This window comes from Salvelinus fontinalis, chromosome 7 (genome assembly GCF_029448725.1).
Source record: "Salvelinus fontinalis isolate EN_2023a chromosome 7, ASM2944872v1, whole genome shotgun sequence".
In the NCBI taxonomy this organism is placed as follows: domain Eukaryota; kingdom Metazoa; phylum Chordata; class Actinopteri; order Salmoniformes; family Salmonidae; genus Salvelinus; species Salvelinus fontinalis.
In genome coordinates, this window is record NC_074671.1 from 33,351,494 (window position 1) to 33,359,750 (window position 8,257).

Genomic DNA, 8,257 nt, shown 5'->3' on the forward strand with positions numbered 1-8,257 from the left:
CTGATTGGGAGTCCCAAAGGGCGATGCACAATTGGCCCAGCTTTGGCCGTCATTGTAAATTAAGAGAATGGCTGAGAGAATGCCAAGAGCGTGCAAGGCTGTCATCAAGGCAAAGGGTGGCTACTTTGAAGAATCTCAAATATAAAACATATTTTGATTTGTTTAACACTTTTTTGCTTACTACATGATTCCATATGTGTTATTTTATAGTTTTGATGTCTTGACTATTATTCTACAATGTAGAAAATGTGTCCAAACTTTTGACTGGTACTGTATACATACACTGATTTTGTTTGTAGTCATGTTATAGCCAACTCTTGACCTTCGTATTAATTATTTAATAATTAATTGATTATTTTAATAAAATATTTGTATCTAGTTGTCATGTATTCATTATCTTTAACTGGTTAAATGTTTGCAGTTTACATGTTTCAGTAATGATTAACATGGATAAATAGTCGTAAACCTGTAACGAGTGCGCTGAGAGTCGGGAAGCAAGTACAGGGAGTGAGTGTTTAAATAAATAAACAAAACAATAAACACGAAACACAACGCAACGAATGAAACAGAGTCAATAACACCTGAGAAAAGAACCAAGGGGAGTGACAGATAGGGAAGATAATCAAGGAGGTGATGGAGTCCAGGTGAGTGAAATAGGCGCAGGTGCGCTTGATGATGGTAACAGGTGTGCCGGATAATCAGCAGCCTGATTACCTAGAGGCCGGAGAGGGAGTATATGGGACAGTATCTCTGCTTGATTTAGCTTTTGGTATACAGTTGAAGTCAGAAGTTTATATAGACCTGAGCCAAAAACATTTAAACTGTTTTTCACAATTCCTGACATTAAATCCTAGTAAAAATTCCCTGTCTTAGGTCAGTTAGGATCACCACTTTATTTTAAGAATATCAAATGTCAGAATAATAGTAGAGAGAATGATTTATTTCAGCTTTTATTTCTTTCATCACATTCCCAGTGGGTCAGAAGTTTACATACACTCAATCAGTATTTGGTAGCATTGCCTTTAAATTGTTGAACTTTTGTCAAACATTTCAGGAAGCCTTCCCCAAGCTTCCCACAATAAGTTGGGTGAATTTTGGCCCATTCCTCCTGACAGAGCTGGTGTAACTGAGTCAGGTTTGTAGGCCTCCTTGCTCGCACACGCTTTTTCAGTTCTGCCCACAAATTTTCTATAGGATTAAGGTCAGGGCTTTGTGATGGCCACTCCAAGACCTTGACTTCATTGTCCTTAAGCCATTTTGCCACAACTGGAAGTATGCTTGGGGTCATTATTCATTTGGAAGACCATTTGCGACCAAGCTTTAACTTCCTGACTGATGTCTTGAGATGTTGCTTCAAAATATCCACATCATTTTCCTACCTTATGATGCCATCTATTTTGAGAAGTGCACCAGTCCCTCCTGCAGCAAAGCAACCCCACAACATGATGATGCCACCTCCGTGCTTCATGGTTGGGATGGTGTTCTTAGGCTTGCAAGCCTCCCCCTTTATTCTCCAAACATAACAATGGTCATTATGGCCAAACAGTTCTATTTTTGTTTCATCAGACCAGAGGACATTTCTCCAAAAATTACGATCTTTGTCCCCATGTACAGTTGCAAACCGTAGTCTGGCTTTTTTATGGCGGTTTTAGAGTTGTGGCTTCTTCCTTGCTGAGCGACCTTTAAGGTTATGTTGATATAGGACTCGTTTTACTGTGGATATAGATACTTTTGTACCGGTTTCCTCCACCATGGTCCTATGGTGTTTACACTTGTGTACTATTGTTTGTACAGATGAACGTGGTACCTTCAGGCATTTGGAAATTGCTCCCAAGGATGAACCAGACTTGTGGAGGTCTACAACTATTTTTCTGAGGTCTTGGCTGATATCTTTTGATTTTCCCATAATGTCAAGCAAAAAGGCACTGAGTTTGAAGGTAGGCCTTGAAATACATCCACAGGTACACCTCCAATTGACTCAAATTATGTCAATTAGCCTATCAGAAGCTTTTAAAGCCATGACATATGTTCAATTTCAGCAGCAATTTCCAGTGAGAAATGCTCAGTCTGAAGCCATTCGGCTGTGGGTTTCACAGCCCTATAATAATGAGAAAAGTTATATCACCTTAAAAAGTGTTTATTTACAATTTACAACATGTTACAACTGGGGTATAACATGTTGGGCAAAGTAGTGTAGGAGGGTCTGATATATATAGCCCCTAACTTGAGTTCAGTCTTCCCTAATGAGAACCAAGAGCGGCCTAGCTTCGTCCTTCATGACTGGGAAAGGCCTAAATTCTAGGCCGTAGAAAATCCTACATCCATCTCATTAGATCAGAACAAGATGGATCAACAGTGATTCATATTACTGGTTTGCATCCTAAAAAAACAGATGGTAGTGTTTCGCTGGATAGCACGCTTACATTATTTGTCGACCCGTATGGGGCGGCAGTGGTTAGTGGTTAGAGCCTAGTGGTTAGAGCGTTGGACTAGTAACCGAAGGGTTGCAAGATTGAATCCCCGAGCTGACAAGGCAAAAATCTGTCGCTCTGCCCCTGAACAAGGCAGTAAACCCACTGTTCCTAGGCCGTCATTAAAAATAAGAATTTGTTCTTAACTGACTTGCCTGGTTAAATAAAGGTAAAATAACAATATTTGTCGAACCATATGATGTGGATCATTGTCAGGCTATTTTATATATAAGCTTCAGTAACAAAAGAACATCATGGTTGTAATAACACTTTGAACAGGCTGTTTGTAAATTTGTAGAATGTGTTTGTTTTGGGTCCACACTGGTAAGTTTACTTATGTAAATGAGACAGTCACAGAGGATTTTCTTCTGAATAACTGGTCAGGGTATAGCACTTTCCATTCAGCTTCAGGCAACTTTGGTGTGAGGCTGGATCACACATGTAGTGACTACTTCTATCCGTCACACCCATTGTTGCTTCTCCATTGTTCACTAGATACATCAATGTAATTACACCCAGCGCAATGTTGAAAAACAGAACGCTTCCCACCACTAGATCACATAACTAGACGTGAGCTGGACGGGATCCCAACGCTGCCACCAATATAGAGGAAGAAAATGAAAGCTGCAACAGGGACTCTAACCAGGGCTCATACGTGGCAAAGTGAGCTCTAAAAGGCTGTTGACATGAAAGCCGAATAGGCGTCTGGGCAGAGGCAGTAGGCTTACAGTGCTGGCAATATGCCTTGTTACAATAGCCTAAGTATGTAACATGATTGACACTATCATAATAATCATCCTGAAATGGCCGTGGAAGTGTAAGCCAAGATAATTCATTATTTTACATGAATCTGTTTAACTGCATTGATATGGCCTCCCGGGTGGCGCAGTGGTCTAGGGCACTGCATCGCAGTGCTAGCTGCGCCACCAGAGTCTCTGGGTTCACGCCCAGGCTCTGTCGCAGCCGGCCGCAGCCGGGAGGTCCGTGGGGCGACGTACAATTGGCATAGCGTCGTCCGGGTTAGGGAGGGTTTGGCCGGTAGGGATATCCTTGTCTCAGTATGTAAAAATGTAATAAAATGTATGCACTCTACTGTAAGTCGCTCTGGATAAGAGCGTCTGCTAAATGACTAAAATGTAATGTAATGATATGGCTTAATTGATTATAGTCCAGACTCGTTATAGTTGCAAAATATCATGCTGTTGCATCAGGGGAATTACATTTTTTTTTTTGCAGGTTTCCCCACATTTATTGATGAATTAATTTCCCATCGTGAAAATGTATCCCCATTCCCCAATCAAATACCTTCATCGATACCACAAAAGAAAACTCCAATCTGGCAACCCTCATAAAATCCGACATAGCACCAGTATCCTAAGTATTAAGTGAAAACAAGCATAGAAAACAGCACTGGCATTAATACAAAAAAAAAATGTAAGGCTACTATTATATTGTAAGTATGTAGTTGACTACCTGGTTGATTAACAATATTGGGTTCTTAACACTTTTTTATATACAAATTAATGTGGGACACAAAAAAAACACCATTGCCCAAAAGAAGACCATTGCCCAAAATGCATTGCTCCAATTTCTTTCAAAAGATTGTTTTGCGAAGTTTGCGCCCCAAAAATGTATTTTCCTATGACTGAAGTCGCACAAAAATGTGTGTCTTTTCACACGAATTAAGCCACACAAAAACGCACAAAATCTGCTGGAATACTTTATGTACATGTTTGCACTAATTGAGTGTGAGATTGTGTTGATCTGTGCGTACATACTTTTTTATAAATGATGCCCCTGGATTTCTGCTGTTTCTCACCATGATGTGAAATGTAATAGTGTACAGTAGCTGTGTCCCTGAGTGACTTACTAGAAGCACGTGTCAGATGGATTCTATTAAGTTACACTGAAAATTATTTGGAGTGTTGCTGAACTTTGGACATTTCAGTCAGTTACTAAGTCATCAGTTGATTTCAAATGGTGAATTTCTTTTCAACCCCTTCCCCTTTAAAATTTCAACACCCCTGATCAATTTCAACACTCACTAATCATGGAACTACATGACAACGGTCCAGTCGTCGTGAACCAGGAGCAGAATACAGGTTTAAACCGCTACGCGTGGTGTCAGTTCCATAATGATTCAAACTGGCTATATATCCCGTATTATTGCACAACGCTAGCCTAATGTCATCCACTAATGCTAGCGACCCTCAGGAACAACTACACAGACGTGACAGAGGAAAGAAAGGTACACGGAATGGAATGATGCAAAATGTAAGCTACAAATTGAAGAAAAAGGAACACTAAAGTGACAGTTATGAATGTATGTGGGTATTACTGGCGGTGGTTCTCGATAGTGGCTAATATTTAACATGATACAAATGGTCAAATAAAATGGAGAAAAGCACGGGTAAAAAATGAAAACATTCTAAAGCGCATACATCAACTCGGCAGGTTCAGCCCTACAGAATTATGCCTTGGATCTCCAGATTTCCCCCACACAAATTTGGAGGGCACACAATTAAAATTCTGAATAACGGCAGGGCTATTTATAGCCTACTTCACGGTGGAAAAGGGGCCACAATACGTGAAGTTGGTATGATTTGCAGTTTGCGTCCATCTGACTGGTTTAATCTAAAACAATTGCTATGTGTACTCCCAATCCCCTTTGCCAAACAGATTACTCATATACCTAGCTATTAACAAGAGCTCTAATCAATGTATAAATTACAGTGCATGGAGAATGCTGTTATTTCTTTTGGGAAAAATAAAGTATTTGCTTTTTTCCATTTGGAACCGGCAGGTTCGCTTGCCCTTATTCATGGTTTCCTCGTGTGTAAAGGTGGTGGAATTATGAGGGAATTAAATCAAGGTCAGAAAATGGCTAATCTGTAGACACACCTCCACCACACCTTCATTTCTTAGATCTCCGCCCCAAAACGAATAGTGGGTGAATAGCATGCTATTCTCATTCTTAAATTCAAGGTCAGAATACGTATTGAGAGAAAAGTGTATAGAAAATGAATTTTTACGAGCGTGTACGCTTAACTCGGGACGGAATCGACCCCTTTGGGAGCTCATGTATCTCCACATGTGCTGTGGAATCCCTAACCCTATTCCCTACGTTACTTTTGACCAAACTGACTAGACTGGTGAAAAGTAGTGCACTAGTGAATAGGGTGCCATTTGGGATGCTAGCTCAGAGTGAGAATAACAAGTAACAAGTAAGTACTAAAAAGAAAATGCACTGTAATATCAAGGATGATCAACATGATGGGACTTATGAGGTAGGCATTTTCATTCATGTTGAAGTCCATAGGTCTACATTTTGTGATTGGCTGAATATACAGATGTAGGATCTTAATTGGGCCAGTTTGCTACAGCAGGAAAATTATCCTGCAGCAACAGTAAATGTGAATTATTATGTGGATTATTAATACATTTTGTTGTAGGGCTTGATACATTTTTCGTTAGGGGCAAATCAAGTCTGACATTTTAAATTGGAAAATTCTCAGCAACAAAAGAGTGAGCAAATTAAGATCCTACATCTGTACTGTATGTTCTTTGTCCTTCGAGGAAATATACATATACTCTAGCGATGAATCTAACGATCCTCCTCTTCTTATGTATATTTTCTATCAGTCAGACAGGAAGTCCCTGACAGAAATAGAATCCCTAGAACGGGCACAGAACCTATGATGGTACACTCTAATTGGAACCAGTCCACCCAATTACAGTGCATTCGGAAAGTATTCACACCCCTTGACTGTTTCCACAATTTGTAACGTTACAACCTTATTCTAAAATTGATTAAAGATTTTTTCCCCCCTCATAAATCAACACGCAAAACTCCATAAGGACAAAGCGAAAACAGGTTTTTAGACATTTTTGCAAATGTATTAAGAATAAAAACAGAAATACTGTTACGTTCCCCAGTTTCTGTGTTGTTGTGGGTTTGTATGTGTGTATTTCAGGAAATGGCTTCCTGGACTCCTAAAACAGCTGATTGGTTCCCCTCTCTCCACTGGGATTCTCTGCCTCTAACCCTATTACAGGGGCTGAGTCACTGGCTTACTGGTGATCTTTCATGCCGTCCCTAGGAGGGGTGCGTCACTTGAGTGGGTTGTGATCTTCCTGTCTGGGTTGGCGCCCCCCCTTGGGTTGTGCCGTGGCGGAGATCTTTGTGGGCTATACTCGGCCTTGTCTCAGGATGGTAAGTTGGTGGTTGAAGATATCCCTCTAGTGGTGTGGGGGCTGTGCCTTGGCAAAGTGGGTGGGGTTATATCCTTCCTGTTTGGCCCTGTCCGGGGGTATCATCGGATGGGGCCACAGTGTCTCCTGACCCCTCCTGTCTCAGCCTCCAGTATTTATGCTGCAGTAGTTTATGTGTCGGGGGGCTAGGGTCAGTTTGTTATATCTGGAGTACTTCTCCTGTCTTATCCGGTGTCCTGTGTGAATTTAAGTATGCTCTCTCTAATTCTCTCTTTCTTTCTTTCTCTCTGTCGGAGGACCTGAGCTCTAGGACCATGCCTCAGGACGACCTGACATGATGACTCCTTGCTGTCCCCAGTCCATCTGGCCGTGCTGCTGCTCCAGTTTCAACTGTTCTGCCTGCGGCTATGGAACCCTGACCTGTTCACCGGACGTGCTACCTGTCCCAGACCTGCTGTTTTCAACTCTCTAGAGACCGCAGGAGCGGTAGAGATACTCTTAATGATCGGCTATGAAAAGCCAACTGACATTTACTCCTGAGGTGCTGACTTGCTGCACCCTCGACAACTACTGTGATTATTATTATTTGACCATGCTGGTCATTTATGAACATTTGAACATCTTGGCCATGTTCTGTTATATCTCCACCCGCCACAGCCAGAAGAGGACTGGCCACCCCTCATAGCCTGGCTCCTCTCTAGGTTTCTTCCTAGGTTTTGGCCTTTCTAGGGAGTTTTTCCTAGCCACCGTGCATCTACACCTGCATTGCTTGCTCTTTGGGGTTTTAGGCTGGGTTTCTGTACAGCACTTTGAGATATCAGCTGATGTACGAAGGGCTATATAAATAAATTTGATTTTGATTTGATTGGTCGACCCCATCGCTGATTGGAGCTCTGACCCCTCCCTCTCGTCGGGGGATACAGCTGTCTCTTCAATTACCAACTCCTTCTCCAGCTTGATAAAAGCCAGTGTTCCTTCATCAGAGGGGAGATCTTCTTTTTTTTAATGTCCTGTGTTGATTGTTATGGCGGTCAGTGAAAGTTGTTTTGATATTATTTTGTAGCCGCTCCTTCCGAGGTATGTGTATGACAATAGGACTTAGTGTTTGTGGTTATTGAAATTTCACACCCAGTATTGGTCAATTATTCTGTTTCATTTGTTCCCAGGGGGGGAAGTGGAACGTACCTTGAGAGTGCTTAGGCAAGAGGCCTGCGGGCATACATAACCCGTAGTATTTAATCTGTCTGCACACCAGGTAAGACCTGGGCGGACAACCCCCTGTATTTTGGTTAGCGCGCCAGGTGGTGCTAAAGGTTAGGTTAGAAATGGGAAGGCAGGTAAGGTAGGAGAGGGATTCTTTCACTTTATTTGCTTTGGTTCTGTCCAGCCACTTTTCCCCACATTACCGTGTTTAGGAATAATAAGTTCCCTGCAAACTGTATTTTTCTGTGCCTCTGTTGTCCTTCCCCGCACCTACAATCACATACGTTTTTCACCCCACGGGGAGTTGCGATGTAGCGAGGTGTTGTGTTCCCTCCTCCAAGAGGCGTATGTAACAAATACCTTATTTACAT